This window comes from Ptiloglossa arizonensis, chromosome 13 (genome assembly GCF_051014685.1).
Source record: "Ptiloglossa arizonensis isolate GNS036 chromosome 13, iyPtiAriz1_principal, whole genome shotgun sequence".
NCBI lineage: Eukaryota > Metazoa > Arthropoda > Insecta > Hymenoptera > Colletidae > Ptiloglossa > Ptiloglossa arizonensis.
In genome coordinates this window covers 10,859,067-10,882,956 of record NC_135060.1, presented here as the reverse complement: position 1 = coordinate 10,882,956, position 23,890 = coordinate 10,859,067, and the positions used below count along the sequence as shown (strand labels likewise).

General features: G+C 36.0%; 1 protein-coding gene across 4 annotated transcripts in view; it reads right to left on the bottom strand.

Annotated features, from left to right (window-relative positions):
- 5-ht7 (5-hydroxytryptamine receptor 7) overlaps nucleotides 1-22,837 on the bottom strand; it is a 253,640-nt gene extending 230,803 nt beyond the window's left edge. For all 4 annotated transcript variants that reach the window (XM_076325887.1, XM_076325888.1, XM_076325889.1 and 1 more), the window contains exon 1: nucleotides 21,866-22,837. The gene's annotated coding sequence lies outside the window, so the exon portion shown is untranslated. The remainder of the gene's footprint in view (nucleotides 1-21,865) is intronic.
- Nucleotides 22,838-23,890: the final 1,053 nt, after the last annotated feature.

The window sequence follows — 23,890 nt, the reverse complement described above, 5'->3', positions numbered from 1 at the left end:
TGTACCGAGCGTAAACGCAACAATGTTTATTTGTAACAACGGTGATTGGAATGTATAAAATTTATATTATAGAATAGTAATTGACCTAATCTTTTTTCTTACGATCATTCACGGTGCATCCTTATTAAGCTTCGTTAACACCATAGTGAAGTACATATACTAGAATAAATAATTCTTCGTTTGAATAAATAGCCAAATATTATATTTATATAATTTATCGATTAAGTAAATTAATGCATAATGTACGTGTTGTATTTACCTGTGTAATTAATTATTTAAGATAAGAACTTAACTATCTCACACTTATCTATATTATATATTGTTACATGTAACGAATACATATCAAATTTAATGGTCAAGCTACGTTACTGGGATAAATTATTATTCGAAAGAAACCTTATTATTTCACACTCGTGGTTGTATGAATCCTGTCCGATACCGATATGCAATGCAGAAATGCATACGTCCTGTTCCGCTCGATGTTTGTCGTCCACGTCGATAAAGGACGTGTCAATCACTATCGAGAAACGGGAAGAAGTCTCTAAGGAACCGAGTACTTCGTTTTCATTAAAATTTAGAGCACTCCCGATTCTAAACGTGCCGATTAAAGTTCGCGCAGAACGTATGCACGGAAATACGAAATCTCGAATACAGCGAAGAAGTCACGTACGTAACGAAAACCCTGTCCCTGACGTTGTCCCTAACAATGTCTGGTGAGCAAGAGGTCGAACTGCGATAACGGAAATCGATAAGGGACGTTAATATTGCTGCTGTGTAATTATCGTGTTACTCACGCGAACGCAACAGATCCATATTAGTTCGATCGTTAACTGAAAAGCACGGCGACGCGACAATAGAAATCAGGAAAACACGGAACACGTTTGTGTCGATGGTTTCGCAAATTGGCGTCGTCGGTTGAAATTTAACGTCATTTATATGCGCGGATGTAAATCAATCCCCCGATGTACAAACGACGCGTCAAACACTTGACAATACATTTACGAAAGCGAACGGATCCCGAATAAATCTCTCGATACACACGAATAAGTTATTTATCAGACGTTGCTGCTGTTTTCCCTCGTTAATCGATCGGATCGTAAAAACCGGTCGAACGTTGCATCGGATAACGCAATTTCGTTTCTCGTACCCGTGATAAATATATTACGAATAGTCGAAGACGGGGAATTAAATTGAAATTACGAGAACTTATTGTTTAATGGGAGCTTGTTTTATAAAATGCTCGCGAACTTATCAACGCCAATTTTTATTAAGGAACAAAGTTACCTCGTCCCACGGTTCCTTCGCGGGAGTTAATAAACTTTCTAGTTGCATTAAGCGCTTGAAATCGCCCTGCGAGTTCCTCGGTTCTATCGCGATCCTTCAAAAAATCAATAACGCTGTATCAAGAGCACCTCTCGTAGACGAGGAATCCTCGCAGGATAAAAAATATCGAGGAAATCAAGGACAAGAGGAATGTCACGAAGGTTCGGTGAACGGAGGGTTTATTTCGAGCGTGATAAACTGATATTTCAAAAGAAGTCTCCTCTCTTGCAGGTTCTTAAAAAATGTTCTTTTATAAAGTGGTTGGGTTGCTAAAAATTTCAAGGATCGAAGTAAACGCTTAAAGCATTCCGAAGTTTAAATATCTCGAAAGTTTGGAACGTCTCTGAATAATGGAATTTATCAAGAGTCTCGTGTACGATAGAAATGTGGAATGCCGAAATACCAATTCGTAATTTCCTTTTAATCGTATTATTTTTACAATTTCTTTCAATGTTAATGTAATTTTAGCTTTTCACTTACACTTCGATGCTCTAAAGTTTCATCGATCTATCGAGACAGATGATTCCATATTTGACAAATTCTGAAGCATAAAGTAATAAAAAATAAGTAATTTAAAAATATTTCGAACCGGTGACTGTGGTTTTATTAATAAAAATCGTGTGCACGTGAATTTCGAAAGATCGATTATAACACGAACGGTAAGCTTATACTAGACATCCCCAAATGTAATCAATATCGACTTGTTCCGGAGGAGGCGATAAAAATTGAAAGGCCATTTTCGGTACTTCCTGTCCAATTTTTCCTTCTTGAGGACTGCTGATCGCTCTACGCGAAATCGCGCGTAATTGAGCTGGCTTTCACCCCATTCTCGTATATTAACGAGGAGATAATAGGCTTCTTGATAACTTAATTTCTCCATTCCCGAAATCGACGCTTCAATAGCAATTGAGGGACATTGATCGATGCCTGACATTGATGCACCAAGTGATTAGAATTCACTATTTATTGGTACCGATGACAATTACTTATCATCTGGTATTAATAATGTCCGGTTTTAACGTATGAAATGTGAACACAATATTAATACACGTACATGATTCGGATCTCTTTATAATATTAATATACAGGGTGGTTCAATAGAAACAAATTTCCGTGATATTTTCTGTTAGATCAATGCTATAAAAATATTTATAATTCGATTGAAACTCTACGCAATGAAAGCAAAATGTTCTTTGTCTATGCTGTTATAAATATTCTAGATAATTTTTATATTTCCAATTAAATTACAATATACGATCTGGCGAATGTTCCTCTTCTCCCTGGTTCACAATAAGAAATATTTCATTCGTATTAATTATAATTTAATTGATTTATCGCATCTATTTTGTACCTTCCCATTGGTTCGTTAATTGTTTCGAAAAGTGTCAATTGACATTCTACCGTAATAATTTTACGAAATGAATCGTATTAAAGGTTGAATACAGAATTGTATAGCGTTATCATGAATGATCGATAAATTCAATACGTAATTTGTAGCTCCGTTGATAAGAACAAATAATAGGGTTAATGACGCGTAGATAATCCTTTGTGAAAAATATGGCTCATTTGTATAATTAATTTGTAATTATAGGACAATTGCCGCACCGTGTTAATCAACGGATAATACCAATGTCTGTTTATTTCGTTCGTTTCTAAATCCGTGGGAATTATTTTTACATTACATTCCAATTGTATCAGCAACCAGTTTCATCGATTCCGATGAACGTAAACAACCAGCGGCAAAACTTTCCGATAGAACTTGATAAATCTTTGACAACAGGAAGCGCTTTCGACGCTCGCCCGAAAAGTTTCGTTGCATTTCATCCAACATTTTTGGCACGTCTGTGTATCTACCAATTTTCATAGCAGACAACTCATGCATGCTGAGGACACTTGGAGCGTTTCCTTTTTGTCAAATCAGATATCAAGACGTGATATTCGCGAACAAAAGATTTGGGTCATGTGATATGAAACAGCCGATGAAAGAAATACTAACATAAAATTGCATCTCGTTTCAGAATCTCGATAATGATTGATAATTCTTTAAACGGATGTTTACGTTATCGTCGACGAAACGAGGAAAGAGGAAGTTTACAATAAGTTTCGAATTTTCCGAATAAACTTAATTTTTTCTGAACGGCGTGTTAAGCAACTACCTTCTTTAAGTGTGCAAAAGTAGACGAAAAAGTGATCGAAATCAGAATAACAGAAACTGGTCGAGGAAAGATGAAATTTTCTTACTCAATCTGGTACAGCTGAAGCAATGGACAGTGAGTTTTCAGTCGATCCTGAATTTACATAATTTCTATAAAAGTTTGCGATAAAATCAAAGTACACTCCTGAAGATGATGTTCTTTCATGAACCCTATAATTGGGCTTATATACGTATCTCAATTTCGTGATATCGTTCGTTACACAATTGTTAGAAAAATTCGTTACATATCGATTCGAAACGTTTTAAATATCATTGAACATCGTGTCGGATGTGATGATTAGATTTATTTAACAGATTCTATTTAAGATGAATTTATTTAACAGATTCTACTTAAGATGAATTTATTTAACAGATTCTACCTAAGATAAATTTTTTAAACAGATCAGAATCCTATCTTGATTCTCTACGTATTATTCGTAACGAATATCTCGCTTTACATGTGCGAGATTCGAATAGAGATCAAAAACTCTCCAACAGCCAGCATAAACCGATTTAACGTAATGGAATACAGCTAGAAGTTACAAGACCTGCTCGGACTTCAAATGGGCACCGTGTTATCTAAACGGAATGAGTTGAGTTACCCGGATTCAGCGGAATCTAACGTTGCTATTTAGACACGCCTAAACAGCGTCTGTTTAAATCAACTCTCGTTAAACATAGTGTGTTTCTTTAGAGGAGACAACAGGACCTGGGAAACTTCGATTAGCTCCAACGACCTCCTTCCGCGTCTGTTCATCTATTCCACTTTGCTAGGTAAAAGCAACTTCATTGAAATTTACATAAGTTCATATAACTCTGAATATGTATAGAGAACTTCGAACCGATTTCCATGATTTCTGACCCACTTCTGATAGATTTGACCATTTCTTTCGCAGCAAGATGCACGTAGCCAAAATCTACGATGTCCGGATTCACTTTTGTAGGATTTGGAATCTAGGTTCTGAGTAATTCTTGCGAGATCGGGTCAACTTCAACAGTTTGACCAGCTCGTACAAATACTTGTCGACTGGAACGAACTTTGACCACTTTTTACGACCACGTTCGGTTAACCACTACAAAGCCTGACCAAACTTCTGCAAGAGATAACTGGACTCTAAGATTCGTCAGTTTTTATGAACTTTGAGCATCTCTGGCAATGGTATTATTCTAGAAAGTTAGATTCTACAAATTTGGTGATTTGATTAGATTTGACTGCACGAAAGATAAAATCCAGACAGCCTTTTCTTTTTAAATCTTCGGTTGAAGATTTAGGATTTTTCGGTTCGTTAGGATTCCGAGCTATTGTGTTTACACGTCATCGAATACAAACACAATCCATTCGAGAAATATTAAAGAGATGTATAAATGAACTTTAATCCGATTTAAGATTTTACAGCTGACAAGAAGTAAATATTGAACGAGTCTGAGCATTTGAATTTCAAACAACACTAAACGAGGGAATGTGAAGTAGCTTGGACAGTCGAGATAGGAGTGTATCACGTAATCCGTGAATTACCTGATCTAGGATTAAGGTTCCGGTGGCAAAAGTAACTAATATACCTTGATTCTAAAGTATACAACACAATAATACGACACGTGTCTAAATTCATCGATCGTCATAGTTGACAGACGCAGAAAAACAGAACCTAAGGCCCTTTGACAATTATTTTATGCGTTTCTGAATCTGTGAACTTCTGATATCTGACGACAATTTGAAATTAAATTTCTATATATTTAATTAAGACACGCTACAATTGGACCAGAAATTCTATTTCAGTTTCTAAATAATAACGAAGACAAATGTTTCTGTGGTAAAAATAGTAATAGTTGTCCCACATAGTAATCGTACTAGTATACTCGTATTTAAATACATGAGGTTTTTGATCAACTTTTCTCGAATCAACCAAAAGAGAGAGATCCAATAAAGTACAATAGCGATAATAAAGTAAATACTTACAAGTACATTGTTTGGTACGAACATCGTTTGAGAAAAATATTGTCAATGCTAAGAACCACACCCAATTGTACAAAAATGTTACGTTCTTCGCACTATTAATCATCGTGGCCAAGTTCGAAGAAAGAAAAATGGTAGATGAGAGTGCAGTTAAAGAAGATTCCCATCACGTGTGCACCGAGAATAAGCAATCGGTCCAAGAGTAAGTCAACGTCTTAGAGCAATCAAAACTGGAAACGTAACGAGAATATTATTCAAGAACAGTTTTCCTTCGAAGTGTCGGAAATTTCAGCTCCCGACTAACATTTTCACGTACACGAGTAAAAATATTGAAAATCTCCGCAATTCGAATAACCACTTCTGTTCAAAGATTCAATATTCGATCGTATTATTACCGACTCATTTTCTACAGATAAAGAAACATTGGAAAGCTGATGTTTGATGTAATAAATCGGTCGTTTCAGAATGAGATGGTGTTTGTAATGCAAAGAACGAAAGATTGGTGCAAAAATGCTAGCTTAAGTATTCCACATCCAAGGATCGTCACGTTGGTCTCGATTGAAATGGCGTTAACGCAAGAAACGTTTTCCCCTTTTACCATTGGAAACGCAACAAATAAGTTTTCCATATTCATCCTCGATTGGATTTGCAAGCGTAAGATTCTCAATCGATAGAGTTTCAGTTAAATGAACGGTGATTCTACTTCAGTTCCTCAAGTATCGACTCTCTTCAGAAAGTTCACCTTTCATTTGATAAATTGGCATTGTGAGAGTGCGATAGCGATAGTGGAAAGACGGATGACTTAAGAACTTTATAATACGCGAGTTATTCAACAAGTACAGACACAGGAGAAAGGAAGCCACGCCACGATGGACTTTGCAACACCGTACTCTGGCGAATTTTACTTCGAATATGCGACACTCAGTTACAATCTAAATTCACTTGTGCGACTGCGGAATTCGAATGTCACCTTGAGCGAGATATTCTTTTTACAAAATGTCAGAAATATCTTTCAATATAGGAAATTATATTCTTATTTAGGATATTTCGTGTATCAAATAATAAGTAATATTTTTTGTACACCAACTTTGCGCGTTCGGTTTATACTGTGTTCACTCGGTTCCCAAGATGGCCGATACACCGCCACATTCGAAAGAAGCACTGGTGTAAAAATTGTAAACTTCGAGTATGTTAAGGAAGCAGAAATTTTAAGAAACGTGACAACTTAATATTGAATAAACTGCGAGATAACCGAAAATGGAGGACGGTGTCCAATTGTTACTAAGGTATTGTACGTCAATACCTTAGTAGAATAATTTCGACTGCAAAACAAGAAGAAATACATAAAAATATATGTTAAGTAACAAAAATTACAAAAACTATTAAAAATAGTAGTGGAAGTGAACAATACTTCAAATTGTAAATACTTCATTGGAATATGAAATTATGTCTGTGAAATATTTACCGATGCGTGAATACAAACACGTAATTAGGCTCGAACTGTCTGTTCATCGCAAGATATAATTATGATAGGACACGTGGACACTGCGGCAGAGAGAAGCCTGCAGAGAACTCTGAATCAATTCAGTGGCAAACAGATTAATTCTGATGTCCACCTTTTCCTAAAACAAAGTTGCTACGCGATGAAATAGGTGGATTAACGTCAATTCGTCTCTTATAAGCCAACGTAAAATTCTGGTTGTGTCTGAATTCCATTAGAGGATAGAGAACACGGAGTAAATTATTACGAATATGTGATTATATCTTAGATAGTAATCAATTGTGCTTAAAGAGCAGTTACGAAGTAAAGAATCATACGAATTCTTAATTAAGAAATGTATTATAAATGCTTAAGAAGCAATTGAATTATAACGCATATCTTCATGAAAAAATTGAATTGGTAAATATAGACAGTTTATAAATGCACAGAATTTAATAACAAAAAATCATCGTTTTTATGTTACTAGTAGAATTGAAAAAATCGACAGGAAAAATAAATAGTATGAATAAAAATAAGTAATCTAAGGCAAAGCTTGCTGGATCAATTTTACCGACGAGACCACCAATAAAACGTGAACAAAACTTTTTCATTCGATGTTCCAATTCTGAAACTAAATTTCCCTGTGCAATGGCCTCCATCTTTAATTTTGTAATTTTCAATCTATCAAGACCACAATCAATGATCGTTATCGAACTATAATCCATTAGTACTACAAATTTTCTTCTAGAAGTATACAAACTTTTGATACAAAGAGTAACGTTACTATATTTCGAGCTGAAGATACTGGTTGGACTTCGGTATAATAGAAAATTTGGTTCCTCGTACAAAAAATGTTACTTATTATTTGATACACGAAATATTCTAAATAAGAATGTAATTTCCTATATTCAGAGATATTTCTGACATTTTGTGAAAAGAATATCTCGCTCAAGGTGACATTCGAATTCCGCAGTTGCACAATCGCGAGGACGTGGTAAAAAAGTTAAAAACAAGTTCGCATGCCATAGGAAATTGGTTTGCGAGACTGAAAGGTACTAAAGGAAAGTCGTTAGCGGCGGAAATGCGTTTCTATCTAAACGGGGAACGTCTCTTTCGTGATACTCTCCTTTGACATGTTTGCGTCAAACATTCAATTGCGATAATGTCGATTTCTTTTTTCATTTGCTCGTTCGCGCGATCGTGTTCTCGGTTTCCTGCTTTACTTTACTTCGTAATTACTGTAACACTTTCCTACTGAAAGTTCGTTACTCAGACATTTTTATAAATACTCTTTCAATCTTCAAATTCACTTCTAATCTATACACAAACATTTGTTTGTTCGTTTAATATTTATAGTGTGCATACAGCGTAAATTAGAATTTGTGGTTACTACCCTTAAATAAATATTCTTCTGTACTCACAATTTACGCGGATACGGTACACTATTTTTATTTTACACAAACAAGATGCGTAATCCTTTACACAAACAATACGTGTAATCTACGAAGATAACAATGGTTCTCTTTTATTTTAACGCAGACCAAGATAAACAGCGATTGAACTTTACCTCAAAAGGGCTTTGTTACAGTTAAATAGCAGAAGTTTTATGCATAATTCTTTCCCACTTTTCAAAATTCATTCGTCTACTTTTTGAAGTTTATATTCGTACAAAGGAGAAGTGTGTTGCTTTAAAGGTTAATGTGACAATTATATTATATAATAAAAGCGTTTGTCGAACATGAATCGAACATTCGTAAGAGTTTACTCGCTGGTAGACAATATGGATGTGACAATTAACGATGGCATTGCATTCAAGGAGTTTCTACAGGGGATGCTCCGTTCATGTAATGGAATTATTCGCTCGATTCTGTGACAAAGCGAGCGATTCTGGTCGATCTACCACCTGCGTGAGAGCATCTTGCAATAGAAAGTAAGTTAGTCGCTTAATTAAGAAGATTCCAGAATTTCTCTCACGTTTGTCCGAAAATACACGAAGAAAATTCTTACCGATTGGAATAATGTTGACTATAACTAAATATTATTACAGGTTAATGTAGTCTAATAATATGACTACAAATTAAAAAGAGACTACCAGTAAAATTTCAACGAACAATGGATCGTTACTCAGTTAAAATCATTGCTTTGAATAAATAAGGAACTAAACAAAGAAAAGCTTTCTAAGAACATTCTTAAGATTCTTTCAGAATTTAGAACACCAAAGATCGACCAAAACCTGTTTTAAAGTGTTGCATCTATATATTGATCGATTGAAAATTAATTCTAATATAACGTAACAAATTTTTACTGTTACAACCAGGAAACGCGATATTATATGCGCGATGATAGTGCAGAAATAGATCTAACGTACAGGCAAAGGTAATTAGGACTATTTTAACACTCAAGACGATGCACCAAATAGCAGACATCCGGTTTTGCCATGAACCATTCTGCCTCCTTAGGCACAGTTGATCTTACATAGCCACGAAATTCTCAATCGTTAATGGTTATTACGTAATAAAAGGAATCTCAATGATGTTAGAACTACACAGATAGTTTAAATGAAATTAAAAACGAAAGACTTGAAATTCTTGGTAATTACTGAAACCAATCTTAAAATGGACGATTCGAACATAATAATGGTACGATTTCGTTACAATCTTGGGAAATATAATACGATAGTATTAAAATTGTCTCGATACAGTGCTACAAGACTATTTGATTACTGTTAATTTCGTTCGAACATCAGCGTATTATTAGTATCATCGACGATTCCCGAAGCTACGGAAATATATAAATTTTCCATCAACATTGAAATGATCTCGACGTCGTATAAGCTGCAGGCTTGTAAGAACTACCTGCAGTAATAAAATTTTATACAACTATCGTTCGAAACTTTAAGATAAGAAACACTCGGGGGAACTATTTCCTCGGTGTAAGTGTCACAATAACGGCATGTAGAAGTCTTTAACACCTGTTACGACGTCGTACTTCATGCAAAGTGAATACGTAACGGACAACAATTTTTCAATGTGTGCACCGCCAATGGAATTGTAATTGCTTCTTTATTTTTCTTTCAGTTTGACATTTAGCGGCCGTGGCTTGTATCCTTTTTTTTCGTATATATGTTTAAAATCGCATCAAGCGCTTATGCGACTGTGGTCTGCTTATTAAATAGATTTTTATCTTTGAGGAATGCAATGAATTTTTCATTATTTTTCAACTGTTTGCATTTCTGCAATTCGTTTTCCAGTATAAGTATATCAGTACGCGTGGTAACAAAATTTAAAAAACGTTATTTCGCTCCTTTCTCTGTTTTGAAAGTGTAACAAAGACGAAACTTTTGGTGATTTTATTCTGGAAATATTTTTTCACCGTTACTTGTAAAAAGAAATAAAACTTTGGAATTTTGTATGGAATTATTAGCTTTTCGATAGTAACGACATCAGTTTCGTCACAGTACATCCGATTTGTATTACTGATTCTGTTTATATTATTATAATGTATTAATATACTTGTGGATACTGTATGTGAAATTATGATATTGGAGATAATAATTTTTTAAATCCTCTATACATTACCCGACTATATTTTCTCTGTCGCATCAACATTGTCATGTTCAGTTTATACAGGCCGCCGTAAAATACGCAAATCCGCGTAAAATTGCACGCGACGATGTAAAAGTCATGTCACCTGTCTTTTACAAACATTTTTTTGTCCTCAAACGAGGCATATTGGGTTCAACGCGTTGTCGATAAAACGAAACCATCGTTGTTGCATTTTTCTTTTAGGGCTGCTCTATTCCTTCACAGATATTACAGCAAACATCGACATTAATGTTCAATTTATAGCTTGTAACGATGACTCGAAAGGTTGTACACGCATCGTATATCCGAGAAAATGTTTAAAAAATCTATACTTTGAATAAATCACAACTACACGAGATGAAACACGAAAGTAAATTTTTCTCGTGTTTTTCTAGCAAATATTAATATCAGTTCTCTCAAAAGACCTAATAATATTAATAAAAAATTATTCTTCTGAAATCACACTCAAATAGACATTTCAAATTGGTTGTCAATATTAACACGCTCTTTTACGCTATTTCAGACGATAAATTTGTAATTATTACTTACTCATTTTTGCTGAATACTGTATAAAATTATAAGTATATAAAGGTTCGATTAAACTTTGAAACTAAAATTTATTACGACTGAAGAAACAATATCTTAGTTTACAAAGAAGAAAAGAAAACAAATCATCTTTTCTTTTCAAAATTATGTTCAGGTCACCTATTTCCAGGACTAAATTATACAATTTCTATCAAGGTAGGTTACAATCAAGTATGATAGCACCTTTCGGATAATCGTATTTCAATCCTTATTAAAAGAAGCTCTGGTGTCTTAAAATTTATATAATTTTGCAAGGTTGTCGCTGACTTCATCGATTTACAACGAATTGATAAAAGAATTCGGAATTTCCGGTAAATTTGAAGAATTTTCAATAGCCCATGCATCGTTGCAGCGAATACACTGCTCTTTACCAACTCGTGACCTGCCGGTTAAAGTGATCTATAAACACTTGTTTAATGGGTTACGGAAGCAACAATATATCTTCCGTGGCACTTTAGACGCACCATTCAAGCGACAATACGTCACATATGCGCATTGAAGGCACGCTAAATTACACGACGATGAAACGTAATGATGAATTATTAAATTGAATAATTTATTCGCAAATGCGAAATGCATAACCGACTGTGCAATCAATATGTTGAACGAAAATAACGATTATTTATGAATCTATATTATTATAATGCCTAATAACGTTGCAAATGTATGATTTTCACGAAATAATAATCCGCGATACTATGCATATAAATTATTCTAGTGATATTCTTATCGCGATAATTAATTTCGAAACAACGCGAAGACGCATCAAATATTTCGCATAGCTAGGCTCTCTATCTTAAAAAAATGTAACGTAATAAAACATTTAATTCTATTACAATTTAACGATAATAATTTATCCACGAATTTAAAATACACGATCGCTCGTATAATGAGAAAAGAACGTAGCAATTTGTTACCCGCAAAAAGGTAATCGATTATTTTATTCTATATTTTTTTCTATCAAACGTACGATAGTGCGTATTATGTAAATAAATATATAATATATATTCTCTATCGTTACTATACCTTTGTAACACTTGTAACAAACAGAAAATACTTTAAGTTCTATAGCACGTGTAAACTTGAACTGTATAATTTCTCGACGAAAAGCATTCTATCTATCACAGTGCATAGGATTAACAAGCAATAACCAAATGGAGCCATAATTGGTGAACAAACAACGCCCGCTAACGAATAATGGAAGACGTATTATCTCTGCTTGATACCGAAAGGACAATGAAATCTATCATTCGCCGGACGCGGTAATTAAAAGATTAATAATCCTCCGTGTTTAGCAGCGGTTACGGCCAGTACAAAGCGGTCAGACGGTGCACAATAACTGCAGCGCCGGTCAAGGCCTTGAACGCACGATGATCGTTCAAGGGAGAGCAATTAATAAATAAATAAGACTCGGAAACAATACTTCTTGCCACCGTGTCGGTGTTTTCGTATTCGCGGGCGGACTGCTGCCTTATCTATGGCCCGTTAAAGAGGATACGCTCGCCGGTTCCGTTTCCTTAAAGCGGATACGCCGAATTTATTTTCAGTGCACCATTCACGCGACACGGAGTCCCAAGAATTTATGAAGAAAATTCGACCATTCGTGAATCTTCATAAATCCTGACAGAGAACCTGATAAACGACGAGTTCTCGATGTCCTCGAGTGAGAGAGAGAGAGCCGAGCGCGTGGTTGCGGCGTCGATCGCGCGGTCTCGCGAAATCTTTCCGCTCCGCGAAAGTAAAACGTCGATTTTCGGAGCACGGATTTAAAACGAAACGCGAACGCAGCCCCCTCGGTACCGTTCCAAATGCTTCCTCAATTTCAACAGATTCTCGATAATGTTCGATATTTTAGGGAGCGCGCGGCCTGGGAATCCATGCACCCTTTCGGAGCACTCGATGCGAACACGGCTTCGAGATTATTTGAAAATAACGCGGCACGAACGCTCAAAAGGAACATTCCCGATGCACCATGCGGAAGAAAATAACTGGAACAGTTTTAACCCCTTGTCGTGGTGCGCTATACGTGGCGTGAGTGTTCTTTTGCATTATTTTTTAACGGTTATTTCGGTAAATCTGAAACGCACAACGGTGCGTATTCGCATTGACTCGATTGTACACGAATAACCTCATATTGGTGAAATAATGTATACAAACCAGTAGGCGGTTCATATTTGTTGATGCTCCATTAATTTCTTTTAATAAAATATTTTATCAACGCTGAATAAAGCGCATGGGAATCAATGTTTGTTTAAAATAAATATTATGGAAATTTTTGATCAGTTTTCCTGTAACACCGGTATTATTTCTCGTTAGATAATGTGTTTTCGTCCGATTGAAAAATAAACGAATAAGTCGATTGTAGCTTAACGAACGTACACGCGTATGGTAGGTATACTTTAACGGAAGGGACTCGAGTCAAGCTGTTGTTTGAAAATGTTTTCGCGTTAGTCGAAACGTCGAGAACCCATTGTAAAAATTTAATTCAATTACTGAATATCGATACCCTGTTTCGTGTCTTTGTGTTCCTAGACACGTGTAAATTTATAAATAGTGACCGAGTAAAAGAATGTTTCCATTGACCGCGAACGTACTTACACCACTTTTTGAAATAAACATATTTATAATTCTGTTTGATAGCAGTGATCCCTGCGAGTGATCCATAGCTACATAAATAGTAGTAGAATAGTTCCATCCCCGCTGCTACTGTACTACTCTACTTGATTCTCAAGCCATCGAGTCTCGCTGTGACGTCACGTGCCCACAACGTTTGTTCTCGACTAAACTTGCGAGCAGTGATGCTTGCCCTTGCCCGTCACAAGCCAAATAGACATGCTCGGTCTAGGGGTATTATAAATGTATAAATCAACGTCTCGAGTAAAGAAACCGACGAGGACGAGCGTTCCGGTGTTGCTTGCGACTGTTACGCCCAAATCCCCGAACACGCGTGCACGTATACGTCACGGGCGTGAGCATTAAGGGTTTAACGTTCATTAATATTTCATTGCTCGCTTCTGCAATGTATATCGTATATCCCGCGGGGGTAAAACGAGAGGATAATTGAAAATACTAGGAACGAGAAGAATAACGTAAGGAAATGAATAGATAACCGGAGCTGGAAGGTAAGGGACAGCGAAAGGTAGAAAATGGAGGAAATCTGTAAGAAGAGGTGAAACGTTCGCAATTATATCGCGTGTTCGCGAGTTTTCGGGCGAAACAAATCAAGCCGGAGGGGTTACGGTTCCTAACAATAGCAAATCCTCGGGAAGAAAGCTGCCATAAATAATGTGCATCTTATTCAGCCTGACGAGGCCCGGCTTCAAGGCCGGGTAAAGTGCGAAATTGTGTAGAACTGCACACCGCGTAGATTTAAAAGTAGATATAGTACAACCTTGGGTGCACCGCGAGTGTCAACGAAGCGGAGTAAGCTCGGAAATATGCTGAATAGGCTTTGGAAATAGCCTGCCGCGATATCGAAGGAGATGCAGCTCGTGAAATATAAAGTAAAAATTCCTCTCGCCGGGAAAAACGAAGAAATTCTTTCGCACGGTGTACCGATAGGGTCGGCTCGCGAGGAAGAACCCGCGCAGGAGATTTAAGGGTAGAATGCTTCGAGTATGAGCGACAACGATGAAAAATGGATGAACAAAACTGATGGAACGGCGTTATAATTTCCATGGGAACTGATTCGAATAGATAACGTCGCGGTCAATAATGTATTCGGTCGTTGATGTTCATTTCGATTTTGCGATCTCGAGCTGCAACGTTGAGAATAACGCATTGGATATTAATAGAGAGAACACATTGTTGCTCGGTGAGAGGAATTGTAGAAAGATACAAGAAGGGACTTGTTTAACGACCGAATGTAAAACAATACGTAGACAAGAGTACGAAATGTAAAACCTACGGGTGGCGAACAATTTTATGACAGTTGACCCAGGACCGATCGAAGTAAAGTAATACGTACGAATGCGACTGCGAGAGAATAAAACTTGGATACGTGTTGCTTGGAGGGATACAATAACAGGGAAACCTGTCTCTTCTGGAATTTAAACTAGCTAAGCGATAGAAGAAATAACAGTTGTCAAACGTGGAAAATTTGTGGCGAGTGAATTTTCAAACAGCTTCGGGTACATATACGAAACGGTATATATATTTCGTATATATATTTCAATGTTCACGCAAGCCATTTATAAGATGGAGTTACTGTCTTAACGCATCAAGCACTACATATGCCAAGAAATACCGGTTCGTGAAATGTTTTCATTTTTTCAGCATTCTTAACAGCTATTTTCAATCTTCATCCAGTTTCATATTTACGTAACGATCATGGTAGCGTCTTCTAGTCACAAGTTATTTTCATTAATGGCGTTGTTCTGGAGATTTTTGAAGCAACGTGTTCAACGCCATTTTATCGTATTATTTCTTAATATTCGAACCGAGTTATTTCTGCAATATTTTTTCCGCACGTATAAGGAAACTTTTGATGTGTTTTATTCGTGTCCAGATGTGTAAACACAAATACTAGGAAGTATACGATACGAGTTATGTTGCTGCAATTAATGCACGAACATAATGGTAATAAATACCAGTCGAAGAATTACATAAACTTATCGAAAGAAGATTTCTAAAGAAGGAATGCATAACTGGTTACCTTAGTGAGAAACGTTTGAAATATACGTTTGTAATTTTTGTATTAATAAATTGTACCTGAAACCATTTTTTTATTTCACTTATATATCTGCTTATAACTTTAATTAGTACTGTAAAATAAACAATGTGTCACACTGTGTACTGTATTTGTATCGATTACTGCACAATGTTGCTAATTGATATTACCCTACAGGTTAGATAAAATAATTTAGTAACTTATAACACATCTCCACGTATATATGTACATTATGGATATGTAACGATACAGAATCTATTGCTACAATTTTAGCTATTTATTGCAAATACTCACTCTCAATAGTAAGTCTGCGAGAGATACGGAAAAAATAAATGTAAAGAATCCGTGTAATAAAGTTTGAACGAAAGATAGGAGTTCACAGTGATAGTACAAGTTTTGCAAATTTGGAATCAGTTCGGAGACAAATATAGACAACGATGAATAGAATACTTTTCAAAGTTTGGAAAAGTGGTGCACAATATTTGGATTGAACAAAAAAAAAGCAACGACCATCAAAGTAAGAAGCTCGTGGCGCTTGTGCGTACTGTATGTAACTAAGGCAAACGTGCAGTAAGAACAATACGAGGCTCTGCTTTACGGGAGGCCAGTGGGAAGTAAACATTGAAATTCCCAGAATGGGGTTTGAATGTGAACAAAGTGGCACTGTCGATAGGTATTTGTAGCGACGACATTTCGCCCCGCAACGTGTATAGGCGAAGCAAAGAACTATAGCTGATATAATACTGCGTACACCGCATTCATAAATGTATATAGATACTATGCAAGTATTTGAGCAAAGACGTATCTTCTATTTCTCAAACAAACGTTCGAAACCGATCAATGTTTAAAAAATGAGTGCGAACATCTACTGTATAGAACATACCCAGATTGATATAAATTCCACTTCATCTCGTAAATATAATTTTTAATAATTGAACATTTCTAAGTAAAATAAATGAATTCTGAATTGAAATTAACTCAATGTTTAAAAAATGAGGACGAACATCTACTGTATAGAACATACCCAGATAGATATAAATTCCACTTCATCTCGTAAATATAATTTTTAATAATTGAACATTTCTAAGTGAAATAAATGAATCCTAAATTGATATTAACTCAGTCTCGTTATTTCCAGAAGAAAATTAGTATCGTGTGAAATAAATGTTTACTTACCGTGTAAAGTTACACTTGAAATGCACAACTCTGTTTGAAAACTGTTGCATCTGACGTGCATCGTAAAAGGAAGTAACGAAAGCAGGCAAACAAACGGAGTCGTAAGTAATATCAAGCGGTTAAGCGAAAAGCGGGATTAAGAAAATTCAAATGAGGAAAGTTATTTTTTCTCGGGCCGCTAACCCGGGAAAGTGATATTTAAAAAGGAGAGCGTCCCGTTGATGGAAGAAACAACAGAGCGAAATACTCTTTGGCAGAGTTTTGCTCAAATATTTTCTCATTAAATACGCAGTAGACAGCCGAATGTTTTTGTTCGCGAATATAATCACGACAAATCGAACGTCGTTAATACGAAGCACATTAACGACGTTGTTTCAAGTATTCTAAGAGAAAAAGAAACTTCGTACGGGTTTCAAGAAGGATAAAAATAACAAATTCAACGAAAGATTGATATCTTTTTTTAAATCAAATTTAAGTAGGAGAAAAAAACGTTGAATTACGGAGGATTTTAATAACCGATGTAAAATTTCAGGGAGATAATTAGAAGCTTCATGAGAAACATAACTTCGTACCTTGCGCGATTACAGAGGGAAACGCTATCAACGGGAGCCTCAAAGGAATCAAAGTACCTTAAAAAGTTCCCAGTGAAGATTTAAAACAAAAAGCCGGCTTAATTTCATCCGATCCCTTTTATTCTATAAGCCATATAATCCTTCATCGCTCATAAAATCTCGTTTATCCGCGTCTCGCAGGAAAACGAAAGCTCTTTTTCGAATCGGTACGTACCGGTGTCGTTGAGCTTCTTACAGAGTATCTGAATAATTTAGACTTGTAACTTTTATGAACTTCGCGGAAAGTGTTATATTATATATTATCTGCAGTATTACGGTCAGTTTTTTTGTAGAACAGAAATCAATAAGAATTACACCTTGCGTATGTCTAAATACTTGTTAAGCTTTGATTTGTGTTCAAACTATTCGTAAATATCTTACTCCTATTTTAAAAATTTAGAAACGCGTTACAATTTAATCAACTCGATAAAAGTGGCAATTTTCAGTCCCTTACGGAACTCAAAAATTGAGAGAACACGAGTACCGATACGTGAACGCGGGATTAGTAAATCCTATTTCTAAAAATCGATTATGTGGACTGAGATTCAAATTGGAATTTTCTGTTTCCTGATCGAATACTCTAGCAATGGAACTGTTCAAGTTGCGGATAGATTCTTTGTCCGTAACCCAATTCAATAACGACTAGTATTTTCACTTTAATAATAGCATATACTATTCGAGGTATCCGGACGAAAATCTATTCAATTTTCCAACTTCAAAATTATTTTTATCAGAGTCTGAGAATACGCTGATACCAAAGTATGATTCTCGATTGTTGAATTGGATAACTTGTAAAGTATCAAATTTCCACGTTATTACGTTAAAATACGAATGTTTCATCCTTATAACGGACCAACTCCATTAATTAAAGTACTGCTTGAATTAAAACATTATATTTATAAATGAATTTCTATAGGCCTTTGTACACCATTTGTAAAAAATTCTAGAGTTTTAAATTGCATCGATTCTGAAATTTCTTATGTAACTTTTTGACAAAATACTGTTGTTTCTTTCAGGAAGTTTAGGCGACAAGAAAATGTAATCAGTGAACGATAAATCTGAGGAATATAGTAACAAAATTTCATGCTAAAGATTATTCATTTTTTGCATCTAGAAAGAAGATTGTTTTTTATTAGTTAATGTAAAAGACTTCTTCGTTAACGTTTGAAGAATAATTCAGTCGCGATAATACTTGATGATAATTTAAACATCTCGCTGTAGGAAACATCTGGGAATATCAGCAGCTCTGAATAATTAAACAACTGTCATCCTTTCTTTCTTAAGAGTGTAAACTCAATTTTGGTCCAAATTAGTCTTCAGGGATTCAAAATATAGTACCTTCCAGTAGCCTCTTCATTCATTATATGTTCAGATCATGAATCATCGATCACTAATGAATTAAAAAATGCAAAAAATACATCAGATGGTAATGTTTCAATACTCTTACATTTTCTCTGTATTTTCAACAGATGTAAACCTTCGGTATGTTCTTTAGATTCACCCACTCAAACAAATGGTATAAACTACGTTGAAAGCAACGAAAGTTTGATCAGCATCTTAATTCCTCTTTGCTTGAAATTAACGAAACAGAAACACCTTGTACTGCTTACAATGGACTATCATAACATGATTTGTTACCAAGAAAATTGGTAGTAAAATTTGTAATATATGTGTAATGTAACCACAGGATACTGCTGATACAACTACGAACTACAGAAAGTTTCTATTCCACTTACAATACGTACATACGTACATATTATATCTCTTGTTCGAGTTCTATTTAAAACTGGCTTCTGGTTTTATATTTCACACATGAAAAACTAAATAATACCAATGGAACAGTTCGATTCGTGGAAAGGGACGAATAATCGTTACTACTAATGAAGGTAAAAAGACTGATATACGAGTGCAAGACAAGTTGAACAAATGTCCAGCCCGGAGTAGAATAAAACAATAGCCTTTACAGAACTGTTTGCCACGTGGATTTTAGCGATCTCCTCGCACGATTCGAAAAATAGCCATTCCGTTGAAAATTTTGGATCAAACATTATCGAAATGCACGCGTATCTAAAGAATGAAGCGTTCAGATTGCACCGATAGTTTCTAAACGATGTGCAGATGATGTTCGGTTACGTATCACAGAAGACACATTTTTCGAATCTCGGAATTGGTAACAAAGTTCAGAGTTTAGCGACGTTTCATACGGAAGATAACTGCAATTGTTTCTGTGCTTGAATAATTCCATGGTTCCAGCGGTTCCAGAATTTTCCAATATTTCCTGAGAAAGTAAACTATTACTTTTGCTCGTTGAAACGAACCGCACTAATTCCAAGAACTCGGAGTCGGGGAAGCCGCAAGGATCTGATTTCCTCGACGATAAATTTTTATCGGTCTCCAGCGGAGAACACTAAGACTGATCAACGGATTCGTGACAAGCGTTGCATTCGGAGGCCTTGAAGACGTCGCGTGTGTTCTCCAACGACGGTATGATTGATACTGGGAGCATTACCATGATATTTCCATTTGTTTTAATGCTCCCGTGTACACAAAGGGTCAACGGGAGAACTGTATTATTCCCATTTTTTGCACGATTGAATGACTCATTTAAATTCAAACGTTTTACGGAATGTGTAATTCGCCACGGGGACATCCAGCGTGTATAACTGTAGCCGAGAAATTTGTCTTTGTAATGATGTACGTGATTTCGGCAACGAAGATCGATCGTGTGTTACGAAGTTCAATTTAAACGAGAATAGGTACTGCGTGCGATGCTATATGATTTTTGAAGTTGAAAAATTAATTGGAACGTCGCAAGGCAAATGTCACGTCTCTCTGGTTCGGAACGTCGTTGCAATATACGTACTATTAACATCAATTTTTGTGCATCGTTTGAAATTAAAATTTCGCGTTGTATCGTAGAATGATACAAATTTGGTAATTGTACAATGTATATTGTACAATATATTGTACAACAATATATTTTATGATTGCGAAATACCAAGAGCAATATAAATTACGTAACGACGTACTGTTTTCAAGTATTCAGAAATGAGATGGTATTCTAATAAAGTTCTAAAATTGTAATTTAAAAAAGTAATAAATATAAATATATGGTATTTTTTTATATGAAATAATTGTTGAGTAAAGTTCTTCTATAATTTTTCCTCGTTACTCATGTATTAATTTTTTGACGCGTAATTGTGACCTTTGGTAAATAAAACCAATAACAGCAGGTAGTATTGATGGCGGACTAGTAAGCGATTACAAGTATATGTAGAGCACGTTCCTTTATATGGAATGTAAATTCATGTGTCATGGGAAATTAAAACAATAAAGAGATGGCCTGAAAACTGTATCACACGTGCAATATAAAGGTTTGCATTGAATCCCAAATTATAAATTAATTATATATTTCCCTATAATTGGGCAGTAACTATACAATTACAATCTGTATTTATGAATAGTAATTTTAGAAAAAATTAGTAGTTGAAGATACATCGCTAATGTATACATTCCTTTTTTAAATAATTCGATAAAAATATTACTTTCGTAGAATTCCCATCGAACAAACTTTGCTATCTTCTTCCGACAAACCACGTAAACACAATTTACTTAATTATCAAACAGAAGAATCGTTAAAAGTACGCTAGACTTTTATACCATTTTAAATTGTAGAAGTAGTTCTGCAATCTATTTATAGACGAAACCGATAATGACGCACCTTGAAAAATATTTCAACAAGTAATCATTAGACTACGGATTTTATACAGAATATATACGTTGATAAAAAATTAAATATTAGTATTAATATATGAAATATTTGTCTATATACGTTTACCATCTGTTATTCTTGTCAATATACGTTATGAATGCATAACGTCCACAGCCTAGTAATCACGCTGCTCGATACATCTTATAACGAGCCTATGATCTCTACGTCCGCTACTTTCGAGGTTAACGTTACGAAGCATTCACAACTTGTAATCATCGGTTAAAGAATTATCATAGAGAAACGTCGATTCTATCGATGTAACGCACACAGTTGCTGCGACTTTCCGATATATCGACACGAACAAGTAGTTTAAAAACTTTTTCCTTGTTGCAACAACTCGATAGACCGGTCTATCTTCACGGGCACCATGTGCGCCCATTGGCAATTGAGAGAGGCCAATATGAACCAATTTCCTTTTCCATCGTACAGCCGACACGCTTTTATGCCCCCCTCTCCGAAGCTAAGCCGGTAGCCCTGGCTCGGAGCATTAAGGTTAAAAGTGGTGAAATTTACGTACCTGTTCGAGCCGTGACACGCAACGTTCTCGTTGAAGGGCAGGAAGAACCAGGAAGTTCAACTTCTACTGGATTTTTCGGCTCCACCATCGATCGTCGATCCTTGGCAGACTCGATCAACTCCCGATAAACACTGTCGAGCATCACCAGAAACGTTCACATCACTCGTATGGTAAATGTTTCAACGACACTTTTTCAACTGTCCCGGGAGAAAACTACTGCGAACGAGCGAAAACAAAACAAGTGTGTCGACCTTTGTTCTGTCTCGTGTCCTTCGAGAGTTTTCTCTTCGTCGCGCTCACAGCAGAATAGAGAAACCGTTACCGCCGAATTCCGCGTGTCGCCGGCTCTACCGGCGTTTATCGTAACTCAAACATCGCGTCCAATGAAAACGGGAATTTCATTATCTCTCGGTCGAGACTCTCGATCGGATCCAATTCGAGTTCCCCGAAGTCGATCGTTTATGTTTACTTTTTCCCCACTTCTCTCTCGTGATTGGCAGGAACGAGCTCTCGAAAAAAAACTTCGAGACGGACAATCGTTCGTTTTCTACCTCGTTTTCCCACAATTCCTCGTCACGTATTTCCAACACGAAATTCGTTTCATTAGATGGTCAACTCATTCCCGATATTCGAAGTCCATTTCTCGAAGTGTTGGTCATTGATCACACGATTACGGAAGTAGTACTACTGTTGCTTAAATTCTCCAAGGGTCATGAGGATTCAGTGAAATATCACTTTCGACCGTTACTCGTGCTTTTTTTTTCCTCCCAAAGAAGAAGAAACTTTTTACCGGCAACCCGACGACAATTGTAGGTATCGTTTCTAGGGGAAAAAAGTTCTTGGTACGAGTTCGTACACTCGGTCTGTTTGGGCTTCGTCCTGTTGCTTGCTCTCTTCTCGGTTATCTCGTTGGGGGGAGATAGAGGGGGAAACAGTTGTGCTCGCGGGCTTGCGGAGCGTCGCGACACCGACAAGCCGGTTGGACGTTCGTCGTACGACTAGACCGGGTTCTTGCCGTTGACCTGGACCCGCCTTGCGGCGCTTGCGCCGCGCCGCCAAATTACTGCCCTATCCGGAAAACCGTCCAATGCATGACGCAACGTATCGTAACGCCCTGTGCTGTTGTCTTCTTGTCCGCGTGCGTCCTCACGGGTACGCATTTTTCGCGCCACGCACTCCGTCAATCTAAACTTTTCAAACGACGGACGAAACACGAAGAAAACTTTGGAAGTGAAAACGTCGGATTGCATTATTGGTGGGTTTCCACCGTACGAACATTTTTATTGTTCGTTTGTTGTGCGATTTTTCTAGTCTAGAAATTTATGCGTACTTCGAGTTTAACGATGAGAACATACTGATTACACTTATATCGTATAAGACAGTAATAGTTTCTAATTGAATGAGAAATTAAATACAGTGTAAACAAGTTCGTGTTAAATGGAAGTTATTGCTAAGTAAATTATGTTTTTTTGAACTGTGTGTGTTCGTGACCTTTGCTATGTTAATTTAATGTCAACATAGGAAGATGCACATTACCGGGGGAATCGTATAAAACGAAATACGACGTATTTAGTTTCAATTGCATGGCTCTTTTCTGAGGAGCGGTTAACCTTTCTTTGGAATTTTATGTGCGTATTTGATATATTGTTCAAGATTCTGATTCGAGGCTCTAACAGTACGACTAACGCGGTATATAACGAAACGTGATCGTTTAAGGTTTTTAAGACTTTAGTTTTTAAGTTCTTCGAGATTGATTTAGGTTTTGATTAATAACTTGCACTGGAAAATACACATTTGTGGAATATGTAATTCTGGAAAACACTTTGTTATCATCATTGTTAAACATACATTCAATTTGAATAAAAATGAAAAATGATTTGGTGGCAATATCGTTATAATATTTAAATAATAAAATCTATAATAAAATACAAGAGTCGATGTGCATCAATTTACAAAGGTATTTTACTACTTTAATATAATTTTATTATAAAATTTGTGTGTCCATCTCTTTTTTTTATTATCGTA